We start from the raw sequence: 14,287 nt of genomic DNA on the forward strand, positions 1-14,287 counted from the left end.
CACTACAGACAAATAGATAAATATTAGGGAAGAAGAACATGTACTACTCCAGTAAATTCATCAGTTAATATGAATTAATTCAGGAAGCCCACATTAAAAAAAAAAAATCTCCTTCATTTATGGCAAAACCAAGAGAATATAAACCCTAAATATCTTCTTCTCTTTTTCCCTTGCCAGCAAGACTGGGAGAATGCAGGTCAAGCAACATGCTGTCAGGCTGCTATACAAAAAACAAGACAAAATATGAACGTTAACCTGATTTCAAGTGGATCTGGGAAAGCCTTAATGCTGAAGTTTGCATGCCAGATCTCAGACCAACCCTTGTTTTTGAGTACTGACCTAGATTAGCAAGTCACCTGAAAGTTTACAGTAGGAAAACCATATGGGCATGTTCCTGTAGCTACATGTGTACAGTAATTATGGCATAGGTAAGCAATAACACATGCCCAAGGCATCATACTTGGTGAGGCACGAGGCTTACGTGCATATCTGCTATTATGACTTCAGACTTCAAAGTACCTTATTGCTCAGACAAAATTGGTAGCCTACTTCCTTGCAAAACACACATAAGGATCTACTGCTATAAAACACATATAGGTGTTGCTATAACATGAGACTTAAAGTGTGGGTACTAGAGCTGTGAAAGGCAGAGGATCTTACTTAAAATATTTTCCTATGTTGTTTTAAAGTGAGTGCACTTTAAAGTAGCAGGCAAAAGTAAGTATCACTTAAATTCTAAAACTGCCAGAGCTTCAAGCCGATGCCCAAAGTCTGGTTACTTGGCAGGCACCACTTCAAGCTCATGTTCCCCTCTAAGAAACGGGGTCCCTTCTAATACATCATCCACTAGATTGCTTTCAGACCTCTAATCAATCAAGAAATCCCATCACAATCACGTGATTAGTGGCTGTGGGCTGACATTCATGCATGGCAATTTATAACAAAAATCAATAATAAGTGTTTCCCTTTTACATGGCTTTTTCAAAATAGGGCCACATTTCACAAAAGTACATTTTTCTGAAGATTGGTCTCTAAATTAATAGCACCAACTTCAAAGCAAATGTTTCTGTGAGGGCTGTTATAACATTCGAGTTCTTACATGATCTTCAAGGCTGCAGAGTGACCTAGGAGGCAGCCATAATGAGACACAGACAGTGAATAAAGCACTGATTTAATTATGTTGTTTGATATATGATGACCTCATCCAGTGGTGTTTATACTAATATAGTGCTTGAAATGCTTTATTGACATATGGGAAGGCACAGTCTCCAGCCTGAAGAGCTTACAGTCTCAAAGACAGAAAACAGATGAAGGGTGTTCTCTTCCTGTAGCTTATTGTACATTTTGAAGCTTTACTCATTTCCATCAGGTCTTAAATACGGTCTGAATGCTGGAGAGCGGGTTGCTGAGCGAGTAGTCTAAGCTTGCTGGACAAAATATCTACTGCATGGTTGCCTTTGATTACAGAAGAGAACTTCCTATATGGGAAGTCTATGTTCCTAGGTACAACCAATGACAGGAAGATGCAAACACTGGTATGGTGGAGGGAAGCTGTAGCTGTTTACATCTCCACCAAATTCCTTCAGTTTTGAAGATAACTTGTGCCCTAGCGTGAGCTCTGAACCACTGTTGTCTGCTACTACAAAAAGAGGAGTGGAGGACAGTTAGTACAACCTGCTAGTTCCTCCACTAAAGATTCCATCAAGATGACTGTGCTGTAACCATGCCCTCCAGAAAATTAAGAATCGAGGCCCAGAGTCTGGTTAAATATACACATATATCTTACTTTACACTCCTGATTAAGGTTCCCTGAAAATATGCAGTAAAGTAACTCTTTATAGTGTTAATGCCATGAAAAACTTCATGAGGAAACAAGTAGTTCTGTATTCAGTGCATCACCTGCAAACCACACAGTAAATAAGGCCATACAAGAAGTGGTGAGAAACAAAACATCAACAACCTACCCACTCATTAAGCACTAGCCATGCTGTGCACTGAACAATATGAAGGCCTTGTAGAAGAAAAAAAAAAATGGAAGCAATCCTCTAATTAAAGGCAATCAAAATGAGTATTTACCAAGAGGATGAACAAATAGCTTTAGTTGTAGAATTTTCTAGCCTCTGATTGCTTGGTTTTGTAACCTTGATATTCAGACCTGTTCAGTAATCTAAAGGCCTAACTTAAGGCATTATTTATCTTATTTTACTTATATATGGGAAACCCATAAAACACATGCAGTTGAAACTTTTATCTGTATTAGTTACACGCACATGTACAAGACCATAGCTTTCACTGACATCTATCACAGCAATCAGACAAAAAGAAAGGTTAAAGAGGAGATACACCAGCACTATTTTGTTTCAAGGTAATTCTGGAATTGAAACAGGGCTTCAGTACATCCTTTTTCTTATATTGAGTTTTTCCTCAGCAACACTAGCTTTTAAAACCTCTAGTAAAAACAAAAAAATCCAGGGAGTCCTGCTAGCAAGGATAAAAGATCAAAAGAGTATAAATTAAATACATTAGTAGTGAAGAAAATGTATATATACACACATATGTATTTGGAAACCTTTAAAATGGTACACAGAAGTTAACCAATTAGAAAGCATTTGCCCAGCAGAGCTGAAAAATAGCTGAGAGAGACTAACAATAACGTGTTTTCATTTTCTTTTCAAACTCTGGTACAAATTCAGCTAATATCACTTTGTATGATCTCATGCCGGGATAGGAGCCAAAAGTTTCACTTGAAATCTTTGCAGTTATCAGATCTGGAAAGCTTTTCAATCACTTAAGTTTGAGAAGCATTAAAAAAAAAAAAAGAAGAAAAAAAAAGACCAGAGATAAAAGGCCAGGGGCTTGAAACACTTATCACTTCATCATACTCCTCCATTTGATGCTAGGTCAGCATCTTTACAGCTACAGTGGAATGCTTGCTTTACCTATATTTTGAGAGGTTTTGAAAAAAATATAGAATTAATGAATGTACAGGGTTAGAAACAGGCACAGAGCAACAACGCCAGGCAATCCATATGGAAGACAAGCTTCTTAGCTAGCACATCCAGGAAAGGAAACACTCCTAGGCATAAAAGGAGGTTTCCAATACTTACTTCCAGCAGTAAGCTGCAAACACACAGCCACGTTGCCTTGGTGTCAGCCTCACAAGCATCAGCCCTGCCACTTAGAGGGGATGGCAATGAGGTAGCACATACAGGGTAAGTGTGATGCTCCCTGAAAGGCCAGGATTGCTACAGCTGGACAAGCTCTACCCTCCGCTGTGCTATGACACCAGGGATCCCAGGCCTGCCCATGCTACAGCTCTGTCATCAGCACCTCCCTCTTACCACTACCAGGGGCCTCTGAAAGTTCACAAAGCCCTCAGACTGACCCAGACAAGGCTGAAAGAGGAAGACAATGGGATGTCCGGGAAAATGTAATGCCCTGCTGGAAGCAAACGTTATCAACATATTTAAGCAATTGCTAAAATAGGAGACTTCCAGCTCCATTTGACACCATGTAGGGATGGCATTAGGACAGATCAAGGTAACAAGTACTTTTCTAGCATGTATTTGGCACCTCCAGTCTCCTCCTGATAAAACCAATATACCACGAACACTATGCAAGCACAGTTCTAGCCAAAGGAAAAGCAAAGGTGGCACAAGGTAAAACTCAATACAGCCACAAGCACAGAGCGCTCTATACCTTGCCAAGCTGATGGCTGTTTTGATAGACTATGCCAGTTTATGAGCTATTAGGGCAGCTTCAGACCTGCTCTGGTTTCAGGCAGGAGCCACATCTCACCAAGTGACAGCCCACCTACCCACTACAGGACAAATGCTACTCATGTAAAGCCCAAATCTTTAAAACATTCACAACCGTTTTAATCTTAACATCAGCAGTGAATATGCAGGCCATAACTAGACTTCCCTATGACAAACATTATTTTGAAGTTTTAAAACATTTTTTCTAAGCAAGCAAGTATATGAAAGATAGGAAAAAACAGCACATTTTTAGAAAGCACCACAAGACACTCAGGTGTGGGTTTGCAGGCTCATGGTTAGCTGTGTGACCTTAGAAAAATAGAAAGTGTAGCTCTTAGAAAAATAGAAAATACAGAAAGTACTATCAGAATGTTTCTATTGCTTTCCCACACTCACATTAAAGCATTCTTTGTGCATGCAAGCAAATCTACTGAGCTTTTTCATTTCCTTGCTGAGGAAAGTTGATTTTTCCTCTCTCCAATAAGAGCTGCCATTCACATTATATTGGTGAACAAAAATGAGAAACCTATAAATTGAATTGCATCTTTCCTGATGCAGATCCCTGCTCCCCCATCACCTTCCAAAACTCCCCCTCAAAACACTTGTTTTCTCATTATTGCCTAAGTATTTCTCACCCCCTTTCTACTTTCTTCTTATTCAGAAATGTCTTATTTCTGGTTCCCCGACTTTGTCTTCACCTTTTCTCTCTCACCAACTGCAGCGGAGACCTCTTTCATACTTGCTCTCAAGTACAGCCCACCAAGTAACATCTCTGAAGGAAAAAAAATGTTTTGTGTACATGGTTCAACAGAAATATTCCCACCCACTTCACTCTACTGCATCCTTTCATCCCGCTCTTTGTTCTGGAGAAGCCACACAAGTTACTACTCCCATGTTTCCCTCCTTCACCCACTGAGCTCCAGACGCTTTGACACACCACTGACACCCACTTTGCTCTGCTTGCTGCCTATCCTTCTCCACCACCAAGTGCCAGGACACTCCCTGTACCTCACAGCAGCCTGCTTCACCTCACCATGTACCTCCCCTTCCTCTCCAGCATACACTAGCACCTGCTGCAGATTTCTGCTTCAGGCAAGGCCTCAGACTTCCTCCCTGACATCTTCAATGCAATAATGTCATCTGTCTTTTCTTCCTACACCAACCGAGGCATTTTCCCTTGGGCTGTAGAGTTGTAGGCAGCATGACAACATCTCAGTTCTGGCCCTCTGAAGATGACAGAGTCCTGTCCAGATGCACTTCTTTTTTGGCATTGCCTGCCCACATGCGGATAAGGAAAAGACTCAAGAGGTCATCTCAAGCTGTCCTGGATGGCACAGCCTCCATTTTCAGTCCTGCACATGGCTTAAATAGACAAAATTAATCTAAGCTACAAGAAGGTTTAAATTAATAGAAAGATACTGTCGCTACTCTGCCAGTGTTAGACCTCATTTTCACTAGTTCTTACCTATTTCTGTCACAGCTTGGTGCAAGAGCTGCCTGTTCAGCAATACCTGCAACCAAAAGCTCATCCTGTTATGCACTGCTCAGCATTGGTAACTACACAGGACCACGTGCATGCTCCTCATGGGCCTGTATAGATGCAGAAGTGAGAACCCCCTGACAAATGCCAGGGCTCCAACACCTTGTGCTTTTCCAACAGGAATTAGATCTACTTTGAATAGATCGTACTAAGATGCATAAATCTTATTCACTGGTCAGTACCTGAAGGTAATATATGTTAGGTACTCCCAAAGTCAGAATAAATAGAATGTCAGGAGTTAACTTCCACAAAAGGACCATGTGCTCTTTTCTAATGATGGCCACATATATCTACAGTCAGAGACAAAGGAAAACAACCTGAAGTGAACTCCCATCCATCCCCCTACTGGGTTTGGCCCTAGTTTCTCTCTTTCCCTCTAAGGGTAGGGAAGTAGCAAGGGAGAGAAGCAGGAAGATACCCAAGGTGGGTTTGCAGCTGCTGGAACTCACTCACACATCACGTCCACCCTAACAGGCTTTGCAAACAGCCCAGATGTGGTATGGACATATCTGGTGCTGAAGCTGACCTGTCTGTTTCACTAACAAATACATGCAAGGGTCTAATAAAGCTCCACCTTGAGCTCTTCTCCGGTGGAAGACTTACTCAGAACTCCTTCAAGAATGACTAAATTCATTTTTTCAGTTCAAATTTCGTTGATATTGGACAAAAAGCTTCCAAATATAAAACATTCTACATTGGGGGGATTTAAAGAAGACTCACACCACTTCTTATGGAAACCCTCTTGTTGCTAAACAGGAACAGAAAACTCTGAAGGCTGATGTTGTAATTAAGAGGTGTATGTGTAGTATCTGAAATTTCTTCCATTCTTCCATACAGCCATCTGAACTGTATCTTCCTGTTTTGACTAAAGACCTTCTAAAGTAAGGACTGAGTTAATTACAAATTATTCCGTAATTCACTCACCTGTCTCTCCTGGAACAGGAAGGAGGGGAGTTCAGAATCCTCCCTGTAAATACTGCAATCCCATTCACCCTCCTACTTCAGATGTGTAAATCTTCATGCTGCTCTGTGACTCAAGCCTGAAAAAGAAAAGAACAACAGGATGGGAACACTCTAGTAACTTTATGTAATGCACTGATAAAAAAACTATAATAGGTGCTTTAAAACAACTAGTTCATACTATATTATGTCTTGCAGACACTCAAGTCAAAGACATAGCTGTAATTCAAGGTCAAATGACTGTAAGACAACAGAAAAGACTTTTATACAACTACATAGTCCTGTATTTCAGGATTTTTCCTGTTCAGTTACAATAAATCCCAGTTAGGCACCACAAGCTCTTCAGTTACTGGAAGAAGTCCAAAATCTCTGTCACGATGCTTCCTTACTAAAAACTTTCTCGAGCAGAAACACAAGCTGGAATGTGCTCTTAAAACACAGCCTTGAGAAATAAAATTTATTGGACTTTCACACTACAAAAAGGAAGCCAAATTGTGTCAACGGAAGATACATTCACCCTCAGAAGCACATTTTCTTGTTCTCTGCAGTCGCTATGTTTCAGTGGCTTGCTTTGATTTATTTTACCAAATCAGCTTCAAATGCAGGTCAAAGGTGCTGGGCAGCATCAGTGGGCGATGTCCCAGTAACACTGCAGAACACTGGAGGCAGTTTTCCAGCACACCCCTCGCATCCCACCTTCTGCCACTACCCAAGACATACACAATAACTCCATTCCATCTTGGAAACACAGGCTACAGCGGGATGGCAATTGCAGTTTTAGCAGCCAAAAGGGAAGACCAAGACTTAAGTCTTACTAAGTAAACAGTAATAAAAGATCCAACACAGTAGCTAAGATTAAGTACAGAAAACTCCATATTTGCACATCGCTCGTGTAAGCATTCTCATGAAAATCTGTTCTCATGTCCTTTATTTCTTATTCCTACATTTATACTTAATTTTTATAAAGCATTATTATAAATACTAGTTTTCTCAATTATACCCTTCATTTGTGTGTGCATGTGTATATCAATGCACATGTCTGTAGCATCCACTTCTATAACCCTGAAACAAAATCAACATAAGCAGGTATTCCAGTCTGAAATCACTAAGTTTTAAAGTACACGTCTGTGACACTGAACCACGCAGCGTGAACTAAAGACACTGAGGCCTGGCAGATTCGCAACATCCACAGAGTCAACCCTGTGAAGAGCACTAGAGATTCTTCCAACACTCAGCAAGTCAAATAAAAGCCCACTTCTGCAAAACATTCTGAAAATCCTGAGGAGGGTAAAAGAAAGAACCTTTTGTCAGCAATAAACTTTTGTTATACCTAAGAATGTTAAGTGCACTGTCGCTTTTTTTAACAGTATGAATAAAACACATTCCAAGTCAGGAAAAGTTCAAGTCTTAGCCACCTAGATAGTATGATCCTTGTCCAAATTAAAAGCTTAAGAGTTAAAATAAAGGAAATTACAAGCCTTCATGGGGGAAAAAAAAAAAAAAGGGGGGGGGGGGGGGGGGGGGACGGGACACGGACACATGGGGCAGGCATGATTAACACCCAGTTTTGAATCAAGGCTTCACAGCCAAAGCAGCCAACAGTCTCCAGGTCTTATGGAGAGGTTCTATAGCACATGCTAAGAAACACTCTCAAAAGCCCAGATACAGCATTTTGACCACTGTAGTATATCAGAAAGATCCCATGCTACACATGCACGCACAGTGCTGTAAGGGTTGCAGCTGACGTCACTAGTTTGACAATCCAGCAGTTTTCTCTTTATGGAAATAGGTCGTTCAGGAACTTGCAATCAATTTTTGTATAATCATGATGTACGTACAGTGTAATATTCTCTGCATGTGCAGGGAATGTGTCCAGAATAACTGTGCAGGGCTGGGACAGCTTTGCCTTCACGGACTTCTGGTGGTTCAGTTTACACCTGGAGCAGATACAGCATCTACAAACACAAATCTCTTCCTATTACATTTATTTACCTATTATTTATCTGATTGTATGTGACTAAATCTGCCTGACAAACCTGATCTCCTTAAAGGCAAGATGACCTGACTATTGGACAAGGGTAAAGCTATGGATATCATCTACCTGCATTTTTGAAAAGCATTCGACACAGTTCCCCATAGGATTCTCATAGAAAAACTGGCTGCCCATGGCCTGGGTGAGCGAACGGTCTGCTGGGTCAAGCACTGGCTGGATGGACGGTCCCAGAGAGTGGTGGTCAATGGAGCTAAATCCAGCTGGCGGCCGCTCACAAGTGGTGTTCCTCAGGGCTCCGTGTTGGGACCATTTCTGTTCAACATCTTTATTGATGATCTTGATAAGGACATAGAGTGTATTATCAGTAAATTCGCAGATGACACCAAGTTAAGCGGGAGTGTCAATCTGCATGAAGATAGGGAGGCTCTACAGAGAGACTTGGATAGATTGGATCGGTTGGCCAACGTTAATGGGATGAGCTTCAACAAGGACAAGTGCCAGGTCCTGCACTTGGGCCACAACAACCCCATGCATCGCTACAGGCTTGGGGAGGTGTGGCTGGAGAGCTGCCTGGAAGAGAAGGATCTGGGGGTTCTAATTGACAAACAGCTGAACATGAGCCAGCAGTGTGCCCAGGTGGCCAAGAAAGCCAACGGCATCCTGGCTTGTATTAGGAAGAGTGTGACCAGCAGAAGTACGGAGGTGATAGTCCCCCTGTACTCTGCACTGGTGAGGCCACACCTGGCGTATTGTGTCCAGTTTTGGGCACCTCAATATGAGAAAGATATCGAGGTGCTGGAGCGAGTGCAGAGGAGGGCAACAAAGCTGGTGAAGGGCCTGGAGAATAAATCCTGTGAAGAGCGACTGAAGGAGCTGGGACTGTTCAGTTTGAGGAAGAGAAGGCTAAGGGGAGACCTCATCACTCTCTACAACTACCTGAAAGGACATTGTAGAGAGGTTGGTGCTGGTCTCTTCTCACAGGTGATTAGTGACAGAACAAGGGGGAACGGCTTTAAACTCCAACAGGGGAGGTTTAGACTGGACATTAGGAAAAAATTTTTCACTGAAAGAGTGGTCAGACAGTGGAACAGGCTGCCCAGGGAGGTGGTGGAGTCACCATCCCTGGATGCGTTTAAGGGTCGTTTAGATGAGATGTTGGGGGATATGGTGTAGGGGAGAACTTTGTAGAGTAGGGCTGATGGTTGGACTCGATGATCCCAAGGGTCTTTTCCAACCTGAATGATTCTGTGATTTTGTAAACTTAAAATGCTGCATTCAGTTACCTTGCTGAGGAATGTACTGCACATTAAGCTAGTAATGGAGAAGAGATCACTGAACTTCATAATTGGAAAGTCCTACCTTCAAAACGTACAGCCTTGTGTTTTCTAACTTAGGAAATTAAAACTGCAAAAAAGGAAAGATACCCACAGAAGCCTCTGGGGGGTGGAAATCACATGAGTTTGGACAGCTCTGGCAGTCACAGGGAAAAGATGAAACCTAAATTTGATTGATTAATCAAACCTAGCATCATAAAAAAATTTGCTCAGATCCTTGACTTTAATGACTTTTTGTGGACCATGAGGAAGTCCTGTAGCTTCCTCAGCTCAAACATAAGGGCTCATTATTAGAAGTTGCAAGAAGCAAGTATGGTGTGTGAATGTTCATGACGACTCCCTCCCCATGCACTTTGGGCTGTCTGCAAACAACATTGCAAAGCCAGTATCTATGATAGCTTTTTCAAACACACAGGGACACACACCTTAAAATCTGCTGACAGACATTGAGGCTCATTCTCAAGCTTGGACCCACTGAAACCAAAGGACACCTGGATTTCTTGTATTGGCCCTAAATTCTAACAGCAAACTACAGACCACAGTATTTGCCTTATTTTTGTGCAAGCAAACCTGCACACACAAATTAAACGTATTACATTTCCTTATATACTTTTACAAGACAGGGAGAACACAGGAATTCATAAAAATACATTAGATAATTGCCATGTATCTTTGAAAATTTGGGTCTGAAAGTCTGCCTGATTTCAGGTATCTATTTCTGAACGATCTGATTTAAGGTTTACATAATCTCTGCAAAATAGGAAAAGAAAATTCTGTTCTTTTTAACACATTCAAAACAATACCATCTTTATTTAAGATTCAAGATGGCCAGATAGAATACTTCACTTTATTTTTTATGCAACCATGTGCTTGTATTTCATGAAGGAGCTAACTGAATAATTAAACCAAGATACATGGCTGAGATACTGAAGAGTAAATCCCCTTCTCTCCATAAGCTCTACTACCCAGGCAACCAACAGTAAGTATCTTTTAATACTTTTATCTACAAGAAAAAAATGAAAATAGAATAGTCACAGAAGCTCAATCCTTCTTTTCAAAAGCCTGCCAAAGTCATCTGAAACACATTTGTCAAACATACATAGCAAAGAAAAATGCAGGACCTTCCTAGCATTTGGGAGAACATGAGGGAAGAGAGGAGGAGAGAAACTGCTCAAATAAAACTCAACAGAATAAATCAGACCAGTTAAATGCATACATCATCTTCTACAGGATCTTCCTACAAAATGTTCATCCAAGACCATGTATGCACACACACGGGTGTGTACTTGTGAAGGGGTGGGATCCAGCCCTGCCAAAGTAGACCTGGCTACGCATCACGCAGGCTAGGCAGTATAATGAAATTCCCCTTTTTCCCTCTGTGATGGTTTAGCCCCTGCCGGGGTCTGAGACCACGCGGCCGCTGCCCCTCCCCCACAAAGGGAGTGAAATACAAAGTCCCGAGACTGAGATAAGGAAAGGTTTAATACAACAGAGCAACAGCAACACAACAAACAATAACAATAACAGTGATAACAATTAACAGAGCAAAGTATATACCGATACAGCAGTAAGAGAACCGGCTGCGCCAACCCACTCGATCACCAATTCTTCCCGCGCTCGCACCAGGATGTGACGTCAGCATAATATATGAATAACCCGGCTAGAGCTTCCCCCCCACTGCTGGGGAAACTTAACCCTATCCTGTTTAAACCAGGACACCCTCCTTTAGTGCAAGCAAACCAAAAAAAGTACAGATCCTGCCCACCCTGGGCCCACAGCTGAAGGCACTTTATAACACAACACACTTGCAGAAACACCCATGTGCATGCACACACACACACAGAAGGGAGAGGGGGGTGTAGAGCACTATCTATACTCTAAAACCACTGGGAAACAAGACAAGTTAAAGATCAACTGGTTGTGAGTTTTTTCTGGAAATACAAATATACTTCCAGAAATTAGTCTTGATGTTCTCTCCTCCAAAAAGTGTTATGCCTGTCCCCGCAACCAGAAGGTTTCCTGAAAGACTACTTTCACAACCATCAATACCATTAATGATCTTTTGACTGTTATTTTAACAAATAAAATCATATCACTTTGTCAACACAGTGCTGATATGACCTAGAGTTTGGCTGTATTGCTTCCAAGAATATTATCAAAGAAGTGGTAAATTGAGGCTCAGGACCTTAGAAAAGTAATTCATATTTGCTTATGCCTATTTCAATCCTATCATTTTTCGGAGGGGGCACGGGTGGAGGTTTTGGGACTTGCTTTCTTAATAAAGACCATACGTAATGCGAGCCAGAGATCTCCCCTCTCACCTCACCATCAAGAAACACAATAGGGGAGGAGGCAAACCATACAAATCTGGGTCACATCAATCCAAAGCCCATATATACTGTGACAGTCACCCCCACTGTCCTACTTCATGCTGTGACCCCTATCATACCCCACTGGAGCAGAAGAGGAGGAAGAACAACAGCAGCAGGAATCCTTTCATTCCCTATCGCAGAGAAAAAGTAGCATCACGATTACCTTGTTGTGCCATCTCACACAGGAGCAAAGAGAAGATGCCTGTTATTTATGTCCTTAGCTCAGAGCCCAACATAAAATGAGGGTTCAGGATGAACAAGAAAGCCTAAGGGCCCACAAGGAGTGGGGCTGGATAAGGGCTGCCCCAGGCAAGGTGCCGGGAAAACAGGGCTGGCAAGAAACTCCTCATTTGAGCCACGGCTGGGGGACCTGGTCTAGGGCTCAGTGCAAAGTTCAGGTTAGAGATAGGGTTAGGGTTGAGAAAAAGATAAAGCATAGGGGCCCACATAGAGTGGAGGCTCACCTCTGCCTCCACAAGTGAGTATGGGCTGCAAGACTTATCTCCCACTGAGCTCATCTCCTGCATGCAGGCAAGTTGAAAGCTGTAATTTGCCCAGCTGCCACTAAGTTTGCAAATACCTTCAAGGCAGACATCCTAAACTTCATTACACCTGACTAGCCTCAGGTTTTTAGCACAGCATCCCAAAACATTACCCCCTCCTGCCCCCCACCCCCACTTTCAAAGTGGGGGGGAACAACATATATTCCAACAACACTTCATAACTTTCAGAAGCGCATTCCTACATGTGTGCTGTACCCTAACCTAGCCCAAAGCACACGGGCCACAGCTGCTACAGGTACCCAGGGGCCCTGCTTGCAAACACCTGTATGTGAAACCAAGCCTTGAGATGATCCCATCCTGGGGCATTCCCCCCACCCCATGCAGGGGCCTCCAGACCTCCTGGCCATCACTGCTGCAGTCACACTTGATTCAACTCCACTGCTGCAGGAAGAGTGTTTCTTCTCCTGGGCTCCTCCACAGGAAGCTTAAGGCTGAAAGAAAGGCATGCATGCCCAACAGGCTGATTTCTTAGTAGCTCACTGTTTTTAAGTAGGCCTGTTATGCAGATATAAGTGCATGACTTGGGTTATCTGCCACTTAATTGCTGGTCACAGCCCTGAATTGCCAATCTGATCTCTTAGACACAAAAATTTTGTGTTAATTAGCTGTGCATCAGAATCAACTCGAAGTGGAATACGGTAATCCATTTTCTTCTTGCTCATTTTCTTCTTGGTATAAAAATGTCATTTCTTTTTTCTAATACAACCACAATACACATGAAAACACACACATTCCCTGAAAAGTAACTGTAAAGCTAGTCATTAACTGTAAAGCAAGCCAGCTACCTGAAATTTCATTTAAATTACAAAAAGACTGGAAAATATTTTAAATGTATCTTCACATGAAAGTTCACCAAATGCAGGGCACTAAATCCATCAGAATAGAAATCTGGGAGTAAAACTTGGAAGTTTGTTCCTTTCAAATTAAAAACTAGCATGTCTGTGTCTGGGGAAAAGTTGCACAGCCTCCACAACTTGCCAGCTAAACATCTGTTGTGGTTTTTGTTCTGTTTTAAAATATAAGATATTCTAGGTATAATCTGAATAATGACTACCAATGAACAAGGCACATGATAAAGGAAATACTATTTTATCCCTGATGATGATAGCACAACACATCCAAGAATGTCCACATTTTTAAATCCTTCCACTGATCACCAAGTGTAAAAATGGCCTCAAAACTGACACTACTTTGATTCTGCCTTGTTTTATCAAGTGGTAGTTTAGCACGGGCTAGTGGAACATCTTGCTCCAAAGTGGTCAGAGAATGAGCCTCATTTATAACATATATAATTTAATCTTCTACATTAATTTTTAACACTGAAAGAAAACCAAAGCAAAAAAATTATGAAACTAATCTATTGTAGTTTTGCAGTATTCATTCTTTTAAAAAAAATTAATTATGTGCACCAAAAAATACAATGACCATAGGAACAAAGCTTCGGTACATCAGCTTCCAGGTTTCCAGACATTATTGGCGGTTTCAAGTGGTCGGATTTAAAAAAGGAAACAGCTTCCTATGCTTCCACCACTTCCTTTTAGCTATGTACTTTCCTAATATGTGTAATTAATTCTGGCAACAAATGAGTCCAATTTGAGTCCAAATGAGTAATATTTAATGCAAGACAGAACTGCAAGCTGTATTTTTTTTAAATGCATAGCCCTCAAAGAAAGAATTAGCAACTACTCAGGAAAAAAGCTAAAATGACAATCTTAATTGCCCTCATTTGGGGAAGAAGAATAAATCTAGCTTATCTTCAACTATCAT

The 14,287-nt window shown here is 41.7% G+C and overlaps 1 long non-coding RNA gene across 1 annotated transcript in view; it reads right to left on the reverse strand.

Moving 5' to 3' along the window:
• The window catches only part of LOC141944337 (uncharacterized), a 261,208-nt gene that overhangs the window by 115,098 nt on the left and 131,823 nt on the right, over window positions 1-14,287 (reverse strand). The window contains exon 4 of the long non-coding RNA XR_012629233.1: window positions 6,223-6,338. This is a non-coding gene — a long non-coding RNA (uncharacterized LOC141944337). The remainder of the gene's footprint in view (window positions 1-6,222; window positions 6,339-14,287) is intronic.

This window comes from Strix uralensis, chromosome 1 (assembly GCF_047716275.1).
Source record: "Strix uralensis isolate ZFMK-TIS-50842 chromosome 1, bStrUra1, whole genome shotgun sequence".
Taxonomy (NCBI): Eukaryota; Metazoa; Chordata; class Aves; order Strigiformes; family Strigidae; genus Strix; species Strix uralensis.